The sequence below is a fragment of the Stegodyphus dumicola genome, chromosome 1, assembly GCF_044657685.1.
Source record: "Stegodyphus dumicola isolate Sdum_Otavi_A_Nest chromosome 1, ASM4465768v1".
Taxonomy (NCBI): domain Eukaryota; kingdom Metazoa; phylum Arthropoda; class Arachnida; order Araneae; family Eresidae; genus Stegodyphus; species Stegodyphus dumicola.
The window spans coordinates 4,636,496-4,663,800 of NC_140768.1; positions in this window are offsets into that span (position 1 = coordinate 4,636,496).

Sequence of the window (27,305 nt, forward strand, 5' to 3'; positions counted from 1 at the left end):
TCAAATTTTTTGGACGACTACAACCCGAGTTTTCATTTTTTGTGACTTTATTTTGGACAGGATTTTCACCTTCGCGCGCCTGTGTTTACGTACAGTGTTTACCTGATTTATGTCCATCTCTTGGATTACACAGTGACAATATTTGAACGATTTCTGCAGAAACTCATTATACAGAAGAAGAGCAGAGAAAATAGCGGCCAAGTGTCAATTCGCTTACCGCGGCTGCTTATAGATAGTACAGAGAAGGTTAGCAACCAAGGTAGGATTGCCTGTTTCTAATTAAATCAATTAGTTTAATTAAGAATCGCATTACTTACTGGTTAGACTCGGCTAATTTTAGTCATTAACTTCATATTATAAAATAGGCTTCAGGTATAACACCGGATACTGTATAATTATCAAACTATGTCAATTTGTGTCATTTTGCGCTATCTAATAATATCTATTACTGCTATGTTAATTTAATTACAGTTTCTAACGCTACAATTTTGCTGTGATCGTGTGCATTTAATTTGTACTCTGCACAGAAGGCTCTAGCTCCCATTACAAATCTGTTTTATTTACCTCAGTTCAAACTGGCTCATTAATTATATTAATTGCCAGTATAATTCTCTTGTATCAGTATTTGATAATATGTTTTTACGGAATGCATAAACAGTAGCATTTCTTATCAGAGCATTATGATTTAGTTTCTCTGTACTTTATTCTAAACTTTTACGTGTGGTAATTGGCTTACCAACGTGTTTTAATTAGGCAGTAATTAAACATAAATAGTAATACTATATTATTTGTGTGTATCCCTGTGCATATTATTTATTCCGTGAATGTATAATAGTACTATTACAGCATTCTGGTCACCTTTTGATTATTCTATTTTATTAATTAGCATTAATTAATTTGTTGACCATTACAAATTTCTTCGAATAAGAGCATTAGCGTTACTTAAAGTGCAAGTGTGTGTGAATTACGAGCAGAGTTAGTGTCACAGTGAAATTTTACTGCAGTGAAAGTGAATAAGTGATTATTAAGTGCTTACAGTGATACGTGTGCAAGCAATTAGTGAACAAAAAGTGCATTAGTGATTAGTGCTGATTAGAGTTAGTGTCACAGTGAAATTTTACTACAGTGAAAGTGAATAAGCGATTATTAAGTGCTTACAGTGATAAGTGTGCAAGTAATTAGTGTACAAAAAGTGTATTAGTGATTAGAGTTAGTGTCACAGTGAAAGTGAATAAGTGATATTAAGTGCTTACAGTGATACGTGTGCAAGTAATTAGTGCACAAAAAGTGCATTAGTGATTAGTGCTGATTAGAGTTAGTGTCACAGTGAAATTTCACTACAGTGAAAGTGAATAAGTGATTATTAAGTGCTTACAGTGATACGTGTGCAAGTAATTAGTGCACAAAAAGTGCATTAGTGATTAGTGCTGATTAGCACAAGTGCATTTACGTTCAGTGAGTGCATTTACGAGCAGAGTAAGTGTCACAGTGAAATTTTTACTACAGTGAAATGTATAAGTGATCTTTAAGGGTAACAGTGATACCTGTGAAGCGACTTCTGTGTGTGTCTATGTGATTTTACTCTTTGCATCAAATTCAGTGCGCCATCTCAAGTCCACAACTGTTTCTCGCACTGTATAGTGCAAGTGATTGCTACTATGACACGGCCATCAACCTCAGTGGCTGAGTACGACAATTCTAACTGCGACTCTGATCCGGCAACTCTTGCTGGCTCAGAATTAGACTATCACACAAAAATCAATAAGCTCTGCGAAAGTCTTAGAAAAACAGCCTCCATACAAAGACGAGGCAGATACCTTCTTCCTTCAGACGTAAAGGTATCTCTCCTGGATTTGATAGACGCAGTGCACACTTTGGCACTCGAAGGTCCAAATTACATACCGAAACCTGAAGCAGCAGACGCCTGTACCAACACTCCCTCCATAGTCTGTTGCGGTTCATTGCACGGCACAGCTCCCAACGATTCATCAGCGCTTAGCGATACCGTCGTCAGAGTCAAAACATACGCGCAAGCAACCAGACCGAAGCCAAAACATACGGTTTTAATTTATCCCTCTGAGGGTACTGCACAGGGTAATAAGGACCTAAAAGCTGTCCTTAACGAAAATTTCCCTATTCAGAAGCTTGGAGTTAAAATCTCCTCCATTAGAAATCTACAGAAAGGAGAACTAGCTGTAGACTGTGTTTCCAAAGAGGACGTGACCAAGCTCACTACTAGTTTACAAAGCACGCAGGGACAAGTAATAGTCAAGATCAAGCAACCACTGACTAGACTACCACGAGTGGCTATCCACAACGTATCTCCTGACGTCCAGCCAGAAGAGATAGAAAATGCACTCGCCTCAGAACTCCACCTCATCAAAACAACAGCCAAAGTCATGTACCGACTCAAGGATAGAGGAAACACCGTCAAATGGATACTTAAATGTCAACCAGCAGCATTTAGAAGCCTCCTCCAGTCATCCAAGCTCTTCATTGGGTGGAGAGGACATAGGATTGCTGAGCACTTCGACATAAAAAGATGTTTCCGATGCCAGGAGTTTGGCCATCTGCAGCAAACATGCACCAATCTACTGTGCCTTCTGCTCTGGAAGTCACAGTGTTAAGGACTGTCACGCCAGCAGGCCAACATGCATCAACTGTTCAGACGCCAACTATAAAACGCGCAGCACAATGCCATGCAACCATCCGACCTATGATACCAACTGCCCAACGTATGGACGATACATCGAACGCGTCAGAAGGAGCACTCTCTATGAATAATGAACAAGAGCCGAACAGCACGACAACAGAACAAGCGATACGCGGGCCAACCCAAGAAACTTCAAGTGCGGAAGCTAATTCTAATCAAGCACAGATAAAGTGCACACAAATTAACTTACAACGGGCGGTAGCCGCGACCACGCAGGTAGTCCAGCATGCTATTCAATATAACTTAGATTTCTTGATAATTCAAGAACCTTATTGTCGCGAAGGACAAGTGGCAAGCCTAACAATGGCATGGAAAATTTTTCAGAAGAAAGCCAATGCAGAACAAGCACCACGGGCAGCCATTGTCTGCTGCAACCCCTCCTGGTCTCCATACGTAGTAACCACAGAAAGAGACTTCGTTACTATTCTAGTCATCTTTGAAGAGCAGCAATTCCTCCTAACCTCCGTCTACTCCCCGCCCACGGAAGGTCTTACGGATGTGACTTGCAACTTTATACGAGTGAAACAGAAATGCCCAACAGTACCTCACGTCGTTGGAGGAGATTTCAATGCACATAATACTATATGGGGCTACCAAGACACAACGCCTAAAGGGCGAGACATGGAAGACTTTATGGCCTGTCACGATCTACATTTACATAATAGTCAAGGGGCACAACCAACCTATGACAATACTTATCATAAAGGATGGCCTGATCTTACACTCTCAACTGCTAATTTTGCCAACAACTTTAGCTCATGGGATGTTCTAGATGATGAGAGTAACTCAGATCATCGATACATCCACTTCACACTAACACTTGAAGCCAGCATTAATATCCTCCAGAGATTCAAACTACCGGGCGGAAAGATACGACGACTGAAGAATGCCTTTCAGGAGCTGCTCATCAGAGAAGACATACTAGAAGACCTTACCAACCCCCAAGAACTGGATGATTACACAGACCACATTCTGTCATTACTCAGACAAATATGTCAGCAGATCCTCCCTACAAGGACCGCCAAAAAACTCCAAGGCATATCCTGGTGGACGGGAAGACTGAGAGAGATGAAACAGAGGTGCAGAGCTCTGCGCCGCCGCCTCAGATCTGCTACCAACGAAATTGTAGCTTCCAACATCCTTACGGCCTTTCGGCAAGAAAGGGCCGCCTACAAGAAAGCAATTCTTGAAGCTAAAATTAACAGCTGGAGATCTTTCTGCACCAGTAACAGTAATCCATATGGAATTTTACACAAACTGGCAACGCAGAAGATCTTCCAACCAGCGCAAGTACCAGTTCAAACAACAGCACTACATACTATGGACGTAGCGGCCTCCACCGCCAAGGAACTTTTAAATGCTATCTTTCCCACAGATGATACACAAGCAGATACTTCAGAACAGAGGCAAATTAGAGAAGATACAAGCTCGCCATGCACACCGAACGATATACAGTTTTCTGCACAGGAGATACGTAATATATTCCGGTATCTGCCACTAAAAAAGGCCCCGGGTCCAGACGGACTCGATTACGCAATTATCAAAGTTGCATATCAGGCACGACCATCCTACTTCCATAAATACTACAACCAGCTTTTGCATTATAAAATATTCCCCACAGCTTTCAAAAAAGGCAATGTGGTATTATTTTTAAAAAAGGATAAAGACCCCCTAGTATCGAGTTCCTTTAGGCCAATTTGCCTTCTGTCGGCGATGGGAAAGATTTACGAGAAGCTCATCGTCAACAGGCTAAAATTTTATCTACATCAATACCAAAGCATTAGCCCAAGACAATTTGGCTTCAAACAAGGCAGTTCTACCATTCATGCCCTGCAGCGAATCCATGAAGTCATAATTCAGAAGAAATCGCAGGGCTACCAGACGGCTTTTATATCGATAGATTTGCAAAGTGCGTTCGATACCCTCTGGTGGCCTGCCATCAGGCAGGCCCTCAGAGAGGCAAGATGCCCAAGAAATATCTTTCAAGTTCTGGACAACTATCTGGCAGACCGGCAACTGATGATCTCTAACAACAGTAGTACTGTTTCAATAACACAAGTGAGAGGATGTCCACAGGGGTCCTGTGCAGGGCCTCTGCTATGGAACCTCACCTTTAATAAAGTCTTAGAGGCAAGGTGGCCACAACATACTGTGTTAGTTGCATACGCGGACGACGCGGCATTACTGGTCAGAGGCCGCACACGCGCTGAGCTTGAAGCCCATGGCAGTGAGTCATACACTATCTTCGAAGTCATGCACCTCTTCGAAGAGCTAAAACTCCAAATATCCACCACAAAGTCCACTGCTATCATCTTTCCAAGAAAGGGTACAAATCCAACACGTAGCCCATGTATCAAACTACAAGGCCGGAATATTAAGGTCGTAAAAACTTTAAGATACCTTGGGGTAATATGGGACCCAGGTCTGACTTGGCTTCCGCATATCCAGGCACAAAAGATTAAAACATCTGCAATTGCCAGGAGATCACGACAATTCCAAGGCCGGAACTGGGGACGGAATCCCCACATTCAAAAGGTACTTTATAAAACTGTAGCTGAGAAGGTGGCACTCTATGCGGCAGCTATATGGGCACAACCCATGACCGCACGCAAGGTTAAGCAACTCCTATCACTACAGCGCCCATTCGCCATAGGCTTATGCAGAGCCTACCGCACCACTGCAACTTATGCAGCACTCACCTTGGCAGGCATCATACCACTTCATATCCAAGCGGAGCTAGAGGCCACATATACTAAAATAATACATCTACAGAAAGACGCAACCTTTGCAGGCACCTTACATAGCCCTGCAAATTACGAACATCCATGTACTCCTCTCCACACGCACCCAGCACACAAGGGACTTGGCATTCACACTGTCCTCAAACCGTCACGAAGTCAACCAGAAGGAAACCCTAATATGCACGCGTTCTACACAGATGGCTCGAAAACTGCTGAGGGTGTAGGTAGTGCCTTTATATACTACAGGCAAGGCCATGCTGCACACCATTGGAAAGGGCACCTCAATCCAAATAATAGCATTTTTCAAGCAGAAGTAGTTGCCATAACAGCTGCCATTGAATACGTGGCGCTCAACAACATCACACATGTGCAGCTTTATACAGACAGTATGTCGACACTGCTTGCTCTTGACAAACATAGTCACGCCTCCCCGCTGATCATACGACTGCAGCATATCCTAAAAGATAATCGGCACGCACATGTTGACCTAGTATGGATTAAAGCCCATGCAGGTAACATGGGTAATGAGACAGCGGATGAACTCGCTAAAGAGGCTGCTTCGAACCAAAATGCCAGACCGATATCAGTATCAGCACCACCATCTTTCCTCAAAAGTCAACTGCGAAATGCCGCTATCCAGTGGTGGCAAAGAGAATGGGATCAGGGCGACACGGGAAGGAGAGCGCATAGCTTCTTGTCAAAAGTAACCACGGAGCGCCTTATGGCAATTGCTCCCCTTACCAACTTCATTACTGGTCATGGTCCCTTCCCGGATTACTTCTGCCGCACCATCTCAACCACGGATCGCTGTGTTTGCGGGGGTGAGGGGTCACCGGACCATTATATCTTTCAGTGCCCACTCACGGAACAGTTCCACTTCCCGATACCAGCCAATATCTCAGCATTTCACAAGTTCCTAGCCAAAAACAGAGCGGCCATAAATAAAATCTGCAAAATAATAACCACCATTGCAGCATATGGCCAGGACCTCTGTCAACCAGAGTAATATGGCTTACATGCATTACTTGCACTGACATATGCACTCTAATGCTCTACCATCTAATCTCTGACTGCATAGGGAGCAGAAGAAAATTGAACACCATTTTTAGGTGTTTAATTTTCTTCTTTTGTTATAACCTATTAAGTGTTTTTTTTTAAACCGTGCCTGTATGTTAATTCAAATGTACTTCAAATGCCAGATGTCAAACAGTTGCCCCTGTATGGCCATGTATCCACACTTATAACTATTAAATAAACTCCAGGGGAGGACGCGGGACATATGCCTGTTAACCTCTGTTAAACTTCAGGCGTCCCCGTCCTCCGTCACCTGTCACCTGTACTTATGCCTCGTCGACGAAAGAGAGCGAGATTTGAACAACTTACAGAGTTTGAACGAGGGAGAATCATCGGCCTTCGTGAAGCTGGATTGTCGTATCGTGCAGTAGCCTCTCGTGTGCAGCGTAACAGCAGCACAGTGATGCGCGTTTGGAAGCAGTGGACGGACGAGTGTCGGACAACTCGGAAATCCGGGAGTGGACCCCGAAATGTGACGTCAGCTCGCGATGATAGACACCTGGTCCGCATGGCGCGGACGGACCGTACAGCTTCCTCTAGACAATTGGCAGCACTGTGGTCAATAGCTACAGGTGTTTCATTGTGTGCTTCATCAATTCGTAGACGTCTGCTGCAGTGTGGACTGCGCGCACGGACTCCTTTATACAGGATCCCCCTAACGCACGACCATCGCCGCCTGCGGCTACAATGGGCCAATCAGCATAGAGACTGGCGTGCTGATTGGCAGCATGTCGTGTTTTCTGACGAATCCCGCTTTAATTTGTGGTACCATGATGGCCGCATTCGTGTCAGACGCTATGCCGGTGAACGCCACCTTCCGGAGTGCATTATCGAACGCCACAGTGGACGAACACCCGGAGTTATGGTCTGGGGCGCCATAGCATATCATAGACGATCTCAATTGCTACGAATTGTGGGCAATCTGAACAGCAACCGGTATATCCGTGAAATTCTACAGCCCGAAGCTGTTCCCTTCCTTCAAAGCTTGCCAGGCGCTGTATTTCAACAGGACAATGCCCGCCCTCATACTGCTCGGATTGTTAAATCCTTCTTTGCAGCGCAGCAGGTACAGCTTCTTCCTTGGCCTGCGTGTTCCCCGGATATGTTGCCAATTGAACATGTGTGGGATGTCATTGGTCGGCGTCTTGCTCGTGATCCTCGTCCTGTTGCGTCTGCAGACGAACTTTGGGTACGCGTACAAACGATATGGAATGCTCTTCCTCAGTCAGACATTCAAACTTTGTTTGACTCCATGCCACGTCGTGTAGCAGCACTTATTGCGGCGCGTGGTGGCCACACAAAATACTGATTCTGATCTCTTGTTCTTGTTTGTTTGCTTTGAACATTTAATCATTTATTTGTACCACTACCACTCAACTGTGTATTAAATTGCATTCAATTATGACGATTCCTTCTTGGTGTTGCAATTTTCACAAACGTGAGTGTACTTTTGCCTTAGCTAAATAAAGTAAAACAAAACTAAGTCTCAACCGAGACATATTGACTTTCGTCAAAACATAGAACTTCGTACTTATGCATAACATTTCGGAACAAAAGAGAGAAAAAAAAATTTATAGAAGGTTTTAACTTATCTTTGAATTTTCGATGCTTGAAACTCCGTCATCCGTTTTTGACAAAATTGATCCCAAGTTAGAGGTGTCATGGATGTCAATCTTCTCCTTATTGATCTCCGAGTGTCGTCCCCGTTGCTCTTTCTTTTGCGTCCTCTACATGCTGGCCTCTTGACGGAGTAATCGTCTGGTTGTTGGCCTTTGCGTTTCTGCCTGGGACGGCTGGTCGTGACGTCCTCCGGTCTGGAGTCCTTCTTGAATTTCTTCTGTTCGTCGTATTTTTGTGCCTCCTGTTGGCGTTTCAGTTTCCGGAACGGCGGCCTTGCTGGCACCTGACTCTGTGGCCGTGTGCGCGTTCTCCTTGATGTGTAATTTCTCCTGCCATCTTTTGTAGGTGGTGTTTTCGTCTTTACCACGGTTTCTTTACCCGGTCCATCTGTATTTTTGTTTTTCTTAAACGCCGGAGTTTGAAAATCCTTTTTTCTTTTTGATACCGACGTCCGGGTTGTAGAAGTGCTAGGTCTCTCTTCAGTTCTCCGTTTCTTGGGTGGTGGAATAGTTGTTGCAGTCTCTGGCCCTTCTATTTCGTTTAGACTTGAATCCTGCAAGAAACTTTTAAGGATTTCAAAATCATTTGGATTATAGTATTTTTTCACCTGGTCGGGACTTGCTTTACAGATTTCCCCTCTCTCGTTTTTAAGATATAAGACTACTCCTTTGATTTCCTGAATTACATAGGGGCCTTCAAACTTTGGAGCTAGCTTTGCCATAAAATTGTCTGGGGCACTTGATAAAGAAAATTTCCGTTTCAATACTTTATCCCCAACTTTAAAATCTGCTTCACGGCGTTTTCTATCATAATATAACTTCTGTCTATTTCTTGCCGTATCCGAGGTTTTAAGCGCCTGATCAATCAACTTTTGCACGTCTTGTTGTCTAAATTCCTGCTCTCTTTGTTGCACAAAGAATAATTTATCTAAAGGCGTAATTAACTTTCTGCCTAAAAATAATTCTGCTGGAGTTTTTCCCGTAGTATCATGATGTGCCGTTCTTAAAGCATAAGCTAATTCATTTATGTAGCCATCCCAGCGCTTGTGATGTGTGCTAACGTAACTGCGAATTATTTTTACAATGTTTTTATTAACTCTTTCTGCTATGTTAGCCTGTGGTCTATACGGAACCATTTTGATATGGCGTATATCAAGTCCATTGCATATGTTTTCAAATATTTGACTAATGAATTGTTTTCCGTTATCGCTAATGACTTTTATCGGTGCACCGTATTTTAAAATGTATCTACGTAAGAATGCATCTGCGACTGTTTTGGCTGACGCGCGTTTAAGTGGAACAATTTCTATCCATTTTGAAAAATGATCTACTATTACTAAAAGAAAACGATTTTTATTTAACTCGCTCTGGGGGAAGGGACCAAGGAGATCTATGCCTAAAATTTCATTCGGAAATGTAGCGCGAATGCTATTTAAGTACCCGGCCGGGCTGTAATTAATATCATTTATTAACTGACATTGATTGCAGGACCTGACATACGCCGTTACTATTTTGCATAATTGCGGGAAATATACCGCCTCGCGTACCCTTTTTATAGTCTTTCTGACCCCGAGGTGGCCCGCTGTTTTTTTTTCGTGCAACTCCTTCAAAATGCTTAATCGAAGCGAGGCTGGGATGACTGGCTTATACTCAAGATTTTCGTTTGTTGTTTTCGTATAGAATAATAAATTATCTATTATTTCATAGTTTTTTGCTCTATTTCTTATCGCATCGATATCTGTATGCTCAAAGCTTTCGGGGTCTTTCAAATAAGCATAGATATTTCCAAATTCAGGATCAGCTTTCAGTTCAGTAATAACCGTATCTCTAGAATCTAAAATTTTTGAAGTCAACACAGCGCATTTAAGTTCATTACCTTCATCGTCCAGTTTTATACGAGAAAGTGCGTCAGCTACATTGTTTTCCTTACCCGGTTTATATTTTATTGTGATATTATATTCTTGGAGTTTTTAAGCCCATCTTATTAACCTGGGCGTTAGGTTTTTTCCCGAGTAAAGTCTACCAACAGCCGCATGATCCGAAAAGACTGTTACTGGCGATTTGCCGAAATAAACTCGAAATTTGTGTACAGCCATTAATACGGCTAATGTTTCTCTTTCTGTAGCTGTATAATTCCTTTGTGTTTGATTCAATGTTTTACTAAAAAATGCCAGCGGATGGTTATTTTGCATAAGAACCGCGCCCACCGCATAGTCTGATGCATCTGCCGCAATTTCCAGGATTTCGTCCCCCTCAGGGAATTTTAAAACAGGGGCATTAATAAGCGCTTCTTTTAATCTTTCAAAAGCTGTGTTCGCTTCCGCTGTCCACGTAAATTTACTCTTTTTTCTTTTGATTACTAAGAGTGGTTCAACAATATTAGCGAAATCTTTTATGAAAGATCGATAGTAAGAACATAATCCAAGGAAAGACGAAAGTTTCTTGGCGGTGTTGGGCGGTGGGAAATTCTTAATAGCTTTTATTTTTGAATCTTGCGTTTCTATACCCTTTTGCGAAATTTTATAACCGAGATATTTAAGTTCTTTAGTTGCGAACTTGCATTTTGAGGCGTTAATTGTAAGACCGGCCTCTTTTAATAATTTAAAAACTTGTTCGAGGTCATTAATGTGTTGTTCCAACGTACTACTCGTTATAATTATATCATCTAGATAAATTAAAGTTGATTTTCCTAGGACAGGCTTTAGAACAATGTCCATAGCTCTCTGGAATGTTGATGGGGCCCCACACAACCCAAAAGGCATGCGTAAAAATGCATAAGTGCCCGATTTTGTTATAAACGCGGTTTTATGTATATCTTCGGGTCTCATAACTATTTGATAGTAGCCAGACGTTAAGTCCAAAGTAGACATATATCTCGTCGATTTGATCTGTCTAATGATCTCGTCTATAACCGGCAAAGGGTAAACTGGAAATTTAGTTATGCTATTTAGTTTTCTATAATCGATAGCAAACCTCCAAGCCCTTTTATCCGAAGGAGGAAACTCGTTCTTTTTCCTACATAGTACGACTGGACTCGCGTACTCACTATTTATGGGCGTTATTATTTTATTCTTTAACATCTCCTTAATATGTTTTTCGATGATTAAGTCTTTTTGTTTATCATAGCGATACGGTTTAGTCCTACAAGGTTTTTCGGCATTTAATTGAATCTTGTGAGTCACGATCTGACAGTTTCCCGGTTTTTCTGAAAACAAATGAGAAAAATTACTCACCACTTGCTGTATTGCTTTACTTTCCTGGTCATTCAAATGGCTAAGGTCCAATTCAGGTGTCTCCACCGGTTCCACCACCCTCTGGTCCATCTCCAGCACCACGGAACTATCTTGAAAATTTAATTTGGCCCTCGCGGCCCTTAAAAAGTCCATACCTAAAATAAGAGAGTGTTGGAGGTCTTTCACCACAAAAATTAATACTTTGAGATTTTCCTCTTTTACCTGTACGTTTAATGATACTTTCCCGATGCAGTGACATGTTTCTCCTTGCGCCGCTATAATTTCCGTATTTCTGGTTTTAAAGAGTCGTATCCTATAAAAATTCTTTTTGAAGAACTTTTCACTCATGAAATTTCCTTCTGCTCCTGTATCGATGAGGGCTTCTACTGGTACATCGCCAACCAGGACTTGTATAATTGGTAGCTGTGAGTTTTTTACGATGACTGTATTTAGATGTCTATTTGAGGGTTTTTCTAAAACTTCCGGGGTCTGGACCCTCCCTTTCACAGGCCCCTTTAGTCGTTTAAAGCTTTCCTTTCAATCTGTGTCTTCTGGGTACGCGGATGCTTATTTTCAAATTTTCTTTTCGGGCCTTGACCTTCGAGTTTCGATGCGTTAGCTTGATAGTTCTTTCCCCCGATCCTTTCTTGATCGTTTCGATGCGTTTCTTGATAGTGCTTTTATGAGCGATTTCCATTTCTGGTTTCCTCCTTCCTTCTGGTACTTTGAGAATATGTTTCCCCTCTCGCTCTTTCCGCTATTCTGCGATTTTGAAATTTCACCGCCAATTCGAAAAGTTCCTGCAATGTGGTTGGGTTTCTAATTTCAAAGTAGTCTTGGACAGCGAGTAACAATCTTGGTAATATTATTTCAATAATCTCCGCATCGGGTTTCTTGCCATACAGCATATCCGTTAGCTTGATTTTTCGTAAAATAAAGTCCGTCAATTGTGCTGTATCCCGTTGATAGAAACTATATAGCTTGGCTTCCAGCCGTGCGCGATCTTTCACTATGGGGAAGGCCTTTACTAACGATTTTTTGAAATTTTCAAATGTATACGTCGGGCTTCCAAATTCACCTAGAAGAAATTTGCCTATATTTTTCCACCATAGCGCGGCCTGTCCTCTTAGTGCTGATGTGGCGATAGCAACTTTTTGTCTTTCAGGCACAGGATAGAGCTGAAAGTGGTTTTCTATACCTTCTAAAAATACGGACACCGAATTTTTTCCGTCGAAATAAACGTTTGGCTTGATTGATGCTCTCAAAGTCTGGACCAGGTATCCAAATCCTTCTAACTGCGTTGTAATTTCTTGGTGTTGTCCAGCGGCTTCCATCCAGTTTTCGGCCATTTCAGTTCGATAAGTGTTCGGGCGCCAATATAACGTTGCGCGCCTACAACTTGCACGCAACCAAGGGTGACTGTGAAAGCTTGTATAAACCACAGAGTCTTGTAAAGGGTTTAAGTCCCTTTTTATTCAACGTAATAAATTACAATTGCGTCCTCTTGACGCTTACAAACTGTGCCCACTTGGCAGTCAAAATAAACATAATAACCTGAAAAGAAAATAAAGACAAGACTCTAACTACGAGGCTCTCTAAAATAACTAACTCACCGCGTTTTACAATACCGCTGCTACTTCAGCAGACTTGAAGCTCACTTGAACGATTAACACTACTTCCCGCCAAGCACATAGGCCGAAACGCGGGGTTCTTAAATTTCTCGCTAACTACCTCCGCGCTGGCTAAGTAAGAATCTCACCGAACTCGTTTCCTTCTATTTAAATCATAATACTTCCGCTGATAATTTGAATCCTTGCGCGTTCTACTAAAATTTACATATTCTGGCATTGGCAGTTCCAGGGGAAAGTAAGGCTTGACAGGAAAGATAGTTTAAACTTAAAATAAATGTTAGTTAAAATAAATATAAACCCTACAAACTTAAGTGAATAATGGGTGGGTAACGAAGAAAAATATATGCATCAGTGAGGGAATGCAAAATGGCAAATATATTTCTGTGAAATCTATGACAAATAACTGAATGGGATAATATTTGCTGGCTAAAATAATATTGCAAGAGCTAAACTTATGGCACGAAAAAGCTTCAGAGAAGAATTTCAAATACAATTCCCGTTGTAACGTTATTACAGTAACGAAGCTCAAGAGACTGAAAATACAATTTATTACAACCAATGGAAATACAATAAGAAGAATGAATATCCTGCCGCAAAATAATGGCACAATTATTTGACGAATTAAAAAAAGAAATTTTTTTTAAGTGATTATCACTGTTGCACCTCCCACCACCCCCCAAAAAACGAATAATAACATCAGTTTTAAATTATCATATTAAGGAGCAATAATAATTACTGTTATATATGTAGTTAATAAATTTTTTATTTTTTGCCATTCAGTTTCACGTTACATGAATAATTCTCCACGATAAATTGCTTAACATGAAATTCGCTGCTCATATATTTCTCTCCAATAACTTATCTAAAACACCATAAATTATAATTTTTCCATAAAAATTTAAAAACTCTACGTATGAATAAGCAGAAATACTGAGAAATTTTTGTTAATTAATTAATCCAATTATGCTATCATTTTACTTTTGCTTTCATGTTTACTTTAGTTAGCTCCCACTAGGAGGCAAATTAGTTTATGCCTCCTACTTAGGATGCATAATCTTATATCTTACATTTATTACAATTAATTACCTTCAAAGTATTTATGTAAAAGCGCAATGTTCTGCAGCTCGAAAGGAAATTTTTGGCAGTTGTCTCACTGGTAGATTTTCCCTACTACTGAATTTTTAATCTCCTTTGTTTTCGCCATCAAGGTAGGAAGTAAGATGGAGTGGCTCTAAACATATTTCTCCCGTACCCTGCTTTGAAGCACTGGCGATCCCTACGTGGTGACCAAAACATTGGTTCATTTACCATTAAGTTCAATGGGTTTTGACGCGATCGGTTGTAAATATTTTGTAATTACGTCGTAAATATACATATAAATGCATATATTTTCTTTTTCTACAACACTTCAGAGTCCTAAGTATATGAAAACAACATATTTTTAAACAACATTTCATTCTGAACGGAATTAAATGCTATACTTTTCGCAGAACAGTTTTCTCAGAATGGTTTAGTTTGAATGAAATATTTTCACAAGTTTTCGTTAATTACATTAGAAAAAAAAAATGCAAGGTAATTCGATTTATAGAGCTTCTTCCTAAAATACTTCCTTAAATATGACATGATTTTTTGGCTTCTGAGGAATCTTTTAAATCGAAAAATGGAAGTCAAATTATAATTAATGCTCTATTCGGTTCATTTTAAATTAGAGAATTATTAGGAATTAGCGAAATACTTTAAATAGTACTTAGCTGTCTCTGAACATTTTTGAAAGGGAATAAAATAAGTTTTTTTAAAAGTATTATTTAAAACTTGTAACTGATTTATTATAAAATGAAAGTGAATAATTCTTTTAATTATACTTATCAGATTTTTTTTACCCTTAATTTCAACAATACATATTCCAAAACTCTTTATTACTTTCTTACTCTTTATTACTTTATTACAAATGTGTGGTTCCAAATCAAGGGAGAGCTAACTTATTGGCATATCTGTGTGTATATTTATTAATTTTGACGAGGATTGCAGCATTTGATGGTAATTTTATTTTTAATTAACCCAAATGAGTAAAACGTGTGAGCTCAAAGTAATTATTTTTCAGATATATAAAATTAAAACGATAAGTTTAAAATGAGCAGCAGTAAAGCCTCTCCTGTAAAAAATTTTAAAAGGTACATATTACAATAATATAGCGGATGTGAAAAAAATTTATTTTATTTAAAACATTTTGGCGTTTGGAACATAAAATAAAAGTAGCGAATACTCTATCAAGGGTATCGAAAGACGTCTACAATTTTAAAGGTACCGTAAGGTATTTTTCATTCTTTAAGCATAACATTTTTGTTAAAATCTATATTTTTGTAGTTCAACAGCTTAGAATTTTATAAAACAAATTCATAATCAAAATCGCTGTTGTTAGTTATCGAAAAATAACCAAGATGTGATTTTTGCGTAAATGTCACTAAACTATAAAAATTGCTATTATCCATCATACTATGAATGTTTCTTTCATGCGAAAGTGTCCCTTTTTCGATTTGTATGGAACTGTCGTGTGTCGAAATACTATCAGAACACTATCAAGCGAGCTTCTGAATGTAAACAAAGAACACTTCATCTGGTGACTGAAGCTTCGAAGCAGTGCTTCACTTCTAGCGCCGGTTGGCCACTCCTTCCTTTCTCACCTCCATGGTTTTCGCTATCCGCTACTTCATGAAATCATGGCGCTTAAGTTTGATGCCTTTGTACCATCTCGGTGCCTTTCTACCAAGCGCGGTGGTTACTGTTATGATTTTCTGTAGTTCTGCAACCGGATAAAATAGATAGTGAGAATCTAATTGTTCCAGAAAGGTTGCTACCGAACTTCTGAACCGAAATTACTTGCTGGTTTAATTGATGCTCGCGTCGTGTCTACGATGAACACGGATCGGATTTTCTGGTGCCTAGTGATGAGTCGGTACTACCGAACCGGGTATTTTGTAACGGGTACTTAGTTGTAACGGGTACTGAAAATCGGTACATCCAAGTACCCGTTACTTCAGTACCGAAATCGGTACTTTTCGGTATTCGTTCTGTACCGAAACGGGTACTTTTCGGTATTCGTTACTTCTGTACCGAAACGGGTACTTTTCGGTATTCGTTACTTCTGTACCAAAACGGGTACTTTTCGGTATTCGTTATTATGTTACTTCTGTACCGAAACGGGTGCTTTTCGGTATTCGTTACTTTGTAACGAAAATATGCGTCTCTTCTCGGTATTTCGGTATTCGTTACTGGAGGATCGATGAGGGTTCAGCTCACTTCGGTTTTGGTACGAGGACAGTAGTATCTGGTTGTATTTGCGAAATGGTTATATGCGCTCCTTGTGTCCATGAATGGTCTGCTCCTCAGACACTTCCGTAGTTGACATGTTTTCTGATATTCAAAATCTTACTCCGTACAGATAAAATTAAACACGTGGTGACATGGCAGAGTTCCTTCGATACTCCAAATCGTTACTAGGGTACTTTGGTACTCCAAATCGTTACTATGGTACTTCGGTACTCCAAATCGTTACTAGGGTACTCCGGTACAGCAAACCGTTACTAGGGTACTCCGGTACAGCAAACCGTTACTAGGGTACTACGGTACAGCAAACCGTTACTCCGGTATTTCGTTACTTCGGTACTCCAAATCGTTACTTGTGTACTCGGTACTTGAAATCGGTTTTCGGTACTTTGCAAAGTAACGGTTACTTGAGTAATGGGTATTTTGTACCGGGTACTTGTCTGTACCCGTTACTCTCGTACCGGGTGCAAGAATGTACCGAAGTTGCCCATCACTACTAGTGCCGGTGGAGCTCGCAGTCTGGGGTGGGGTGGGGAATAAATGTTTCCTTTCCTTGCAACATGATCGTTAATTTGTTTGGGTGCCACATATCACTTGATCTGATAATGTTAATCCAATAACCCTCACAGATATGAAGCGAATTATCGCTGTGTCTAAAGTAACTACAAAGTCATTGAGAAGGTTCAAAGAAACCTTTCATTTTATAATAGAATTTAGAACACAAAGGTATCCTCTTGAGCAACAGCATCAGAGCCAGCTCGGGGTGATGCATCTAAACAGAAAAGTCAAATTTAAGTTAAACATTTATCATTATTCAGGGTCTACAAGGTTAAATATTGCTAGATGCTGGCTCAGTTCTCTATCAGGGGGTTAAAATCAAAAATTTCAATTATTCGGTAGCGACAGAATGCAAATTCCAATTATTGAATTACTGCCATACCTGGCAGGAAACAATCACGTAGCGTTCACGCGAGCCAGAAACACGATCTGTTTTAAGAATAAAAATCTCAGTTTAAATAATCGGCTACACATTGCGTAATGGGATGGAATGCGAAAAGAAGTTATAGTAAAGGCCGAAAACGTAACAACTGGTTAGCTTAAAATAATAACCTACTCTTACTAAATATAATTCAGACGTTTTGCATTCTACCAGGCTGAGAGCTTTTAGCGTGGCGAGCGAATTTAAATTAACTGTTCGAAATTGTAAAATACCTGTCGTTATTCAAAATTAAAGTATTTTTTATTTTCCGAATTATTCTTTATTTCCTTCAAAGCTTTAAAAATATTTGTTACCTGCATATGAATTTCTAATCTGATTAAGTCTGTAGACCCTAATTGAGACAAATTACTTTTGAATTTGACTTTTTCTCAATCTGGCTGCTTACCTTTTTCCCATTTTTCCTGTACAATATTTGTTACGTTTGCCACCAAAGCTCGGAGAGAAAGAAAAATCTAAAATTTCAGTTTAGCCCAAAATACCCGGATTTTAAAAGACGAAACTATATTTTGCAGTTCCTCGACATGAAAATTACTCATCTCCTTAGGGGAGGATACAAGCAATGACAGCACACGACCGTTGGCCCCACTGATAATTTTGTAGAGGTGATGATTTGAGGATTCGAAAATAACAATATTTTAGAACGTGTGGAAGAGAATACACCAGTTAGTTTTTAGGTATGGTCGAGATGGTTGTGGATGTTGCTGGCATACTGAAAGGATAAGAGAAGGAGGGAATCTGGAGATAACAACTGGATATTCACTATATAATTTGATTTAGTTGTAGAGACATTAGGTATTTTTGAAAAAGAGAGTACACTGCCGGGAAAAAAAAAAGAGACAATTCTATACCTCCCGTTCTACTGGCCGATTGACGAAAATCAAATTGCGTTTTTCATGTTTCGAATGGGCCCACCAGCGACCGAGCGGTAAAGTCGCTGAACACTGGTAGTTCGGTCCGAGGTTCGAATCCCGCGAACGGGCTGGCTGCATGAGCGTTTTCGTGGTTTTCCCCATGTGTAACGTGTATACGAGCCAGTTTCTCTTAGAAAGCCCTCCACGAAGGCATCCCTCCCCTTAGGTAGATAGCCCTAGTGTGCTTTGCCATAATTAAATACACCATGTTTCGAAAGTATCTCTTTTTTTATTAATCTTATCTGATTCTTCCTTTCGTATTTCGAAATTTAGATTCATTCCAAATAAAACTCGCCTATTTTATATGATTTATTTTTAAAATTTATATTTTAAATAATTTTTATAAATTTTTCGAAACAAATTTTGAATTATAACCTATAAAAATTTTCACATCATCTAAAAGAAGTTGTATTTCCAAACATACCTGCAAAAAATTATAGTTTTTTATTTAAAAGTTTCTAAGATATACGTGAATTTACATTTTGGCGAGTTTTGAAATTTGGTGTTTTTATTATAAACGACAATAACGAATATGTGGTTTATGCACTTTTTACTTCCTTGTACGAAGTAAAAAGGAAGTATTGTAATCGCGAAAAGTTTCAGGCAGCATATTTCAACGAAAATATCCCATTTTGACCTCTTTCAAATGCAATTTAACAATGTATTTCCGTGATATCTGTATGTAAGGACAGAATAAAACACTCTTTTCCTCCAAAAAATTATAAAACTGCTTTAAAATGAGTTCTGAAGAGAATTTTTCGTGGCGTCAGTACGAACGTATCTCGCATAACTCAAAAACGAGTAGCCTCAGAACGTTGAAATTTTGTATATAGGACTGCTATAACATGTAGATGTGCACCTCGTATTTTGGTTGCAATCGGCCGCACCAAACGTATATAAATATATTTATATATATATATCCACTCTGTTACCCGGCTCAGTAATTCAGTTTCTTTACTCTTATATGTTTGTAAATTGTACATTTTTTGCTTTAAAAATGATTGAATTATGTTGTTTTTATCTTCCGTTTAAAGTTTTTATGCCTTTCGTAATTCTGGAAGCAATATTTGTACAATTATCAACAATTTAAAAGCTGTTTAAGTGCGGTTAAGTTTTAAATAACATGGCGGACATATTTATGTTTACATTTGAAACAGCAGAATTGTAGATTTGTTGCCAATCTATAGAGACTAAGCTTCGCAACACAAAAATAACGCTTTCGTTTATTATTGCAAATTAAATCATGCTTAATCCTTTCTGGAATTTTTTCCAATATTTTTAGAATTATCAACAATTTAAAAGTTGTTTAAGTGCCGCTAAGCCTAATATTTTTTGCCATGGCGGCAATTGCTTGTTTACACTTGAAACAGCAGAATAGTAGATTTGTTACCAATTTATAGAAAGTAAGCTTCGCAATAATAAAGATAACGCCTTCTTTTATTATTGCGAATTAAATCATGCTTAATCCATTCTGGAATTTATTCGATGAAATAGGTGTTTAAGATTTACTTCGTAATTTTTAATGCAGATATTTTGAGTTTATGTATTTTTGCCTTGTCGCAAAGTGAAAACTGAATTAATTGAATGAGAAATACTCAATCATCTGTGCAAAACTGTTTCTTTTTTTTTTTTTTTTTTTTGCTTAATTTCTTTTATACATCGTTCTAGCTTTGTTATAGTATTTGAATAGAACATGTGGCAACGATTAGATAATTCTTTAAATGATATAAATTTTGTGCATTCTGAGTTATAATATGAATGTTATAATATGTCCCTCGCCGGGACTCGAACCTAGACCTCTCGAATACACGCCGAGAGTGCTACCGTTATACCAAAAAGGCATGTTGGAAGGAGGAAGAAAATGCCTTACATACTCCCCATTTTAAGGGGCGCTAAGGATTAGAGGACCCAACCTACAAATACTGGTGGCGAAAAATAATTTTAATATCTAGTGCAAGATCTTTGCAAATAAATTCAAAGAATGTAAGTGTCGGAAAACAAGCGTGAGCCACTACAAGAAATGTTTAATGTAAGGGAAAATTTCGAAGCCATGTCTTTCTCCTGCTTGAAACGGGAAATTAAATACCATTACTAAGAGATGAGGTACATTTCTGAAATTTGTTCTAGTCGAGAAAAAAAGGCACGAAATTCTGTTTATTTTTATGCTTGCAATAAATATTCCTTTCTCGCTATAAAAATACCCGGGATTCGCTGCGACATTATCTGTGATTGCATTCTTCACTAAGAATGCCATTAATTTTTTAGCATTAATTTGCATACTCCCCGGTGGTTTCAATTAAAACTTAAGTAACCCATAAATGGGGAATTAAAATACTAAAAGGTTCACAATGAAAAACAGTTTTATATTTTATAGTGCGTGTAGATCATTTTGGACTTTCATTAGAGGCTATAAAAATTTTTAAGTTCATAATTTTGTATTTCCTGATAGTTCACTATTACTAGATGCCTGTTTATTCAATAAATTATTTTTTTTTCAATCGTAAGTTTCTGTAGTCGTCAATAGTAATTTAGCTGAAAAACTGATAATTCTGTTACTTCATCAAATGTGCATCTGTGTTATCAAATAGGATACAGCAAATATATTTTGTTCCCTTTATAATGCCTATGTTAGAGTAGGAAATTGCTTATACTACAATGCAAAAGACTTTCCCTGTTCTCTTCTACTATTTTAAAAGCGCACCAGCGGCCGAGAGGTAAAGTCGCTGAACACTGGTAGTTCGGTGCGAGGTTCGAATCCCGCGAACCGGCTGGCTGCATGGGCGTTTTCGTGGTTTTTCCCATGTGTAACGTGTATACGAGGGAGTTTCCCTTAGAAAGTCCTCCACGAAGGCATCCCTCCCCTTAGGCAGATAGCCCTAGTGTGCTTTGCCGTAATTAAATACACCATCTACTATTTTAAATTCTTTGTTTTGGTTTACTTGATTGTGGCATGCTAGGGCTATGCTAGGGCGTGCTTGGGAATGCCTTTGAAGGGAAGTAACTAAGGGAAACTACTTCGTATCTATATCAAGGAAACGCACATGCAACCATCACATTCGCCTGGAATCAAACGCAGGTCTAACTACCAGTGATAAGCGACTTTTCCGCTCTGCAGCTGGTGGACATTTGACTTAGGCATTGTTAGAGTCTGATCGAGAGTGAAGGCTTCGCATACGATGGTCCCTCCGTCAGAGACATGTGTCTGCATATTTGACTGTTTCCTTTTGTAGAATCAATGGAATTTTTTTTCAAGCAGAAATTCTAAAAAAGAAATGGTTATTTGATTCAATTATCAATGAACATATTCTCTAAATTAAACTGCTTAAAAATACAGGTGAATTGTTAACAGAATTTTATGCTATTTTAAACAAGGGTTATTGCATTTGTGTCTTTTCAGCTGTTTGTTGGTTTAAACTTTATTTCGGGTTACCCCTGAAAATGTCTAGATTAACCGGTTTTTCCTTGGTTAATAGGAAGTACTGGGTAGTACTGTTGTATAGTAATGCCGCCGTTCCGTGAGCTCTATGCTTCAAGATTTACTACAACAGCGAACACCGCGTAAACTAAAATATTCCACTGAGAAGTGTCGCGGTGTATAATTTACCAAATGAACTTGGCTTTAACAATATATGTCATAATTAATACAGCCAAGTTAACTGATAAATTAAGCACCGTAAGATATTACCGAAATTAAATAACATAATAAGCGTACGTCGTTAATACAGTCATGTCCATAAATTAAGGATAATGCAAAATCAGGCAAAAAGGAAGAGTTAGAAGCAAAACAAATTTGACTTATTTGTAAAGCTTATTTATTAAACAAAAAGTAAAGAACAAAAAAAAAAAAAAAAAAAAAAAAAAAAAAAAAAAGATGCTACATGTTTGATATTATTAAAAAAATTAGCGATTTTTTATCCCTGGAGCAAATTAAAAAAAAATATTTACAAAAAAACAATATTACATGGTTGGTATGATTTTTAATACATTGTATGTCTCCTAGACGATGCAATACAGTCCGTACAACGCCTAGGCATGCTGAGTATCAAATAATCGATCTGATCTTGGGGGATATTACACCACTCAAAAGGCAATGCTCTCCAAAGTTCCGGTAGACATGTAGGAGGAGGTTGACGGGCTGCAACTCGTCCGCCAAGCATGTCCCATACGTGCTCTCCTGGATTCCAGTTCGGTGAGAATGCTGGCCAGTTCATATGGGTGATATTCTCCGATTGAAGGCATTCACTTACGATGTTTGCACGGTGAGGACGGGCGTTGTCATCCATAAACACAAATTGTGCGCCCATGGCGCCACGAAACAAACGTACATGTTATTCCAGAATGACGTCCCGATAGATTTGGCTTGTCATGGTTCCAATTTGAACATGCAGGTCAGTTCTGGAACCCAGAATAATTCCACCCCAAACGAGCACTCCTGCACCACCGTAACAGTGTCGTTCAATGATGTTTTCTTTGTGGTAACGGGTACCTGGAGCTCTCCTAATGAAAGTCCGGCGAGAATCAGACTCCAAGCTAAACATGGACTCGTCGGAAAACGTCACACAAGCCCGCTGTTGCGGTGTCCACAATGCATGCTCTCTACTCCAGGCTAACCGCAGGCGACAGTGAGTTCATTAAGTGGAACGCATCTGACAGGTCTACGAGCATATAGACCAATCTGCCCTAAGCGTCTGTACACGGTCTGCCTTGAAATTGTCGTACCAGTGGCTGAAGAGAGCTGACGAGACAGGTCTGAGGCTGTGCTCCGCCTGTTTCTTTTCGGCAGTAACTGCCAAATACCGGTCCTCATTCGGCGTTGTAACGCTGGAGCGACCTGTGCTGTAACGTCTACTCACATTACCATCATCTTTGAATCGTTGTCAAAACCTGGAGATGACACTCTGGGCAATTCCAAGTTCGTCTGATACTTCCAGTTGGGTATGCACACATTCCAAACGGCCGATAATATTCTACCACGTAAAAAATCATCCAAATGCGTCCTTTGTGTCATAACTATTCGGTTATTGCACTGAAATGCTCATAAAGCGCCTGCGAACAATTTTACTTCTTTACCTGTATTCCTTATACATCACTCTCTTACACTGTCGTCATTGTGACGTACCATCGGTGTCATCTGGTTAATTCCTGAAATTTGCATATTTTTGAAGATGTGTGTAGTGATTTTACAGGTGATATATTTGTTTTAGAGTTCGATTTCCGCGTGACTCCGAATTATCCTTAATTTATGGAAATGAGTGTAGTATAGTTAATCATGCATATTATATTGTGTTCTTAAATTTCTCTTTCTGTTACATCATGAACGTATGGAGTTAAGAAACTGAATCCTAATGCGTAAAAGATAAATGATAAAGAAACAAATACATTTTTACTTCCTTGTACAATGTAAAAAGGAAGTATTGTAATCGCGAAAAATTTTGGGTACCATATTTCAAAGAAAATACCCATTTTGACAGCTATCGAATACAATTTAACGATGTTTTTGTGTGACATCAAGATGCTATCACGTCTGGTCTGTGTACGTACCATTTATTCCATAACTTACAAAAATAATGCAAGATTTCAGAATTAAATCATTAATTAAAAAATTTTTAATTTAATTTGACATAATTAGATATTTTAATGTAAATATAATGTAATCCCTATTAACCGGCAGATTATGTGATTTCCTAATGTATATTAGATGTAATTATGATACATTAATTAAAAAAATTATGTAAGACTTCAGCAAAGATGCAATTGTCTGTAACATGATAAAAATGAAAGGAAATGTACTAATACGGAATTTGCGAAAACGACAATGTACTAGGAGATGTATAAAATATTCTTCACTAATTAGTTCCTTAAAAAGATGTTTAATGTAGTTCGATGTAATTAGGTATACTAATGTAAATATATTGTTTGTATGATGTACAATGTGCAATGTCGAATGTACAATGAATGTTTATATGATGTATGTTCGAAGTAATTATGTTATATTAATCTGTCATATTGCAATTTTTTAATCGATTAATTTCATTGTAATAACTGTATACCGTGTTATTGTCATCGTGTATTCATTGCGGAGTCTAGAATTAATTTAAAGTATCTCTGTAAATGTCTTGTTAGGCTGGTCTCTTATGCGGGTCAACCGAATGCCCAGAGGGTACAGTAGTGTGGCGGAGCAATACCTGTAAAAGTCATTGGCGAAGTTCTGATGCTCCGTTTATTTCTCCCTGTCCCTAGGACAGAATAAACGATTCTTCCCCCCAAACAATTATAAAACTAATTTAATGGATTCTGAGGAGATTTTGTTTCGTGGCATCTGTACGTATGTACGTATGTATGCATTTCGCATAACTCAAAATCAAGTAGCCTCAGAACGTTGAAATTTTGTATATTAGGAATGCAAAAACATGTAGTTGTGCATCTCCCATTTTGGTTGCAATCGGCCGCACCAAAAGTATATAGACATATGTATATATATACACTCATGTCCATAAATTAAGAATAATGCAAAATCAGGCAAAGGAAGAGTTAGAAGCAAAACGAATTTGACTTATTTGTAAAGATTATTTATTAAACAAAAGCTAAACAGCAAAAAAAGATGCTATATGTTTGATATTATTAAAAAAATTAGCGATTTTTTCTCCCTAGAGCAAATTACAAAAAGAACCTATTTACAAAAAAAGAATATTACATGGTTGGTATGATTGTTAATACAATGTATGTCTCCCAGACGATGCAACACAGTCCGTACAACGCCTAGGCATGCTGAGTATCAAATTATCGATCTTATCTTGGGGGATATTACACCACTCAAAACTCAATGCTCTCCGATGTTCCGGTAGACATGTAGGAGGAGGTTGACGGGCTGAAACTCGTCGGCCAAGCATGTCCCACACGTGCTCTACTGGATTCAAGTCCGGTGAGAATGCTGGCCAGTCCATACGGGTGATATCCTCCGATTGAAGGCATTCGCTTCCTATGTTTGCACATTGAGGACGGGCGTTGTCGTCCATAAACACAAATTGCGCGCCCATGGCGCCCGAAACAAACGTACATGTTGTTCAAGAATGACGTCCCGATAGATTTGGCTTGTCATGGTTCCAATTTGAACATACAGGTCAGTTCTGGAACCCAGAATAATTCCACCCCAAACGAGCACTCCTGCACCACCATAACGGTGTCGTTCAATGATGTTTTCTTGGTGGTAACGGGTACCTGGAGCTCTCCATATGAAAGTCCGGCCAGAATCAGACTGCAAGCTAAACCTGGACTCGTCGGAAAACATCACACAAGCCCGCTGTTGCGGTGTCCACAACAGCGGTCCGACATGTGTCGACAACAGCGGTCCACATGGTGTATGTCCGAAATATTTTCTCTCTACTCCAGGCTAACCGCAGGCGACAGTGAGTTGCAGTAAGTGGAACGCATCTGACAGGGCTACGAGCATATAGACCAATCTGCCCTAAGCGTCTGTACACTGTCTGCCTTGAAATTGTCGTACCAGTGGCTGAAGAGAGCTGACGAGACAGGTCTGAGGCTGTGCTCCGCCTGTTTCTTTTGGCAGTAACTGCCAAATACCGGTCCTCATTTGGCGTTGTAACTCTGGGGCGATCTGTGCTGTAACGTCTACTCCCATTACCATCATCTTGGAATCGTTGCCGAAGCCTGGAGATGACACTCTGGGCAATTCCAGGTTCGTCTGATACTTCCAGTTGGGTACGCCCACATTCCAGACGGCCGATAATTCTATCAAGTAAACAATCATCCAAATGCATCCTTTGTGTCATAAATATTCGGTTATTCCACTAAAATGCTTATTAAGCGCCTACGAACAATTTTACTTCTTTGCCTGTATTCCTTATATATCACTCTCGTACACTCTCGTCATTGTGACGTACCATCGGTGTCATCTGGATACTTCCTGAAATTTTCATATTATTCTTGAAGATGCGTGTAGTGATTTTACAGGTGATATATATATTTTAGAGTTCGATTTCCGCGTGACTCCGAATTATCCTTAATTTATGGACGTGAGTGTATATAGCCACTCTGTTATTCGGCTTAGTGAGCTCCCTTTCTTTATTCTTATATGTTTGTAAATAGTAAAATTTTTGCTTTAAAGCTGATTGAATTATTTTGTTCTTATATTCCGGTTAGGGGTTTTCTTTTCCTTTTTCTTTTTTTTTTTTTTTCTTTTGGGTAAGAGTTTACAATTGGGTGTCCCTTGTTTTTTGGCGATTCTTTTTTGACGCTAAGATCGGGGCCAGGAAGGCACAATTTCAAGATGGCCGCTACATAAAAACAAAATAAAAAGTCAAAGAAGTGCGCAAATTCTGTGTCCATGTACACATTGATCTATTTTCACTTAAAAAAAAATCAGAGAATTGCACAAACTAGGCAGTGCGCACTGCTTTAGCTTTGTCCATGCACACATTGATCTATTTTCACTTAAAAAAACATCAGAGAATTTCACAAACTAGGCACTGCTTTAGCTTTGTCCATGCACACATCAATCTAGTTTCATCTAAAAAAAATTCTGATGTGTGCACCACATGACTTCCCTGTACGGAATATTAAATTATACCATAGCGACACTCTGGCCCTAGGTTCACTTAACAGCGTTACATTTCATTCATTTTTTTAACTCACAATGCACAAAATTCGTATCATCTTAAGAATTATCTAATCGTTGCCACATGTTCTATTCAAATACTATAATAAATCTAAAACGATGTATAAAAGAAATTAAGCAAAGAACAACAACAATAACAAAAAAGAAACAGTTTTTCACAGACGATTCAGTATTCTCATTCAATTAATTCAGTTGTCAGTTCACGACAAGGCAAAAATACATTAAAACTCAAGAGGTCTGTATTGAAAATTATGAAGTAAATATTAAACACTTATTTCCTCGAATAAATTCCAGAATGGATTAAGCATGATTTAATTCGCAATAATAAATGAAGGCATTATCTTTGTTATTGCGAAGCTTACTTTCTATAACTTGGTAACAAATCTACTATTCTGCTGTTTCAAGTGTAAACAAGCAATTGCCG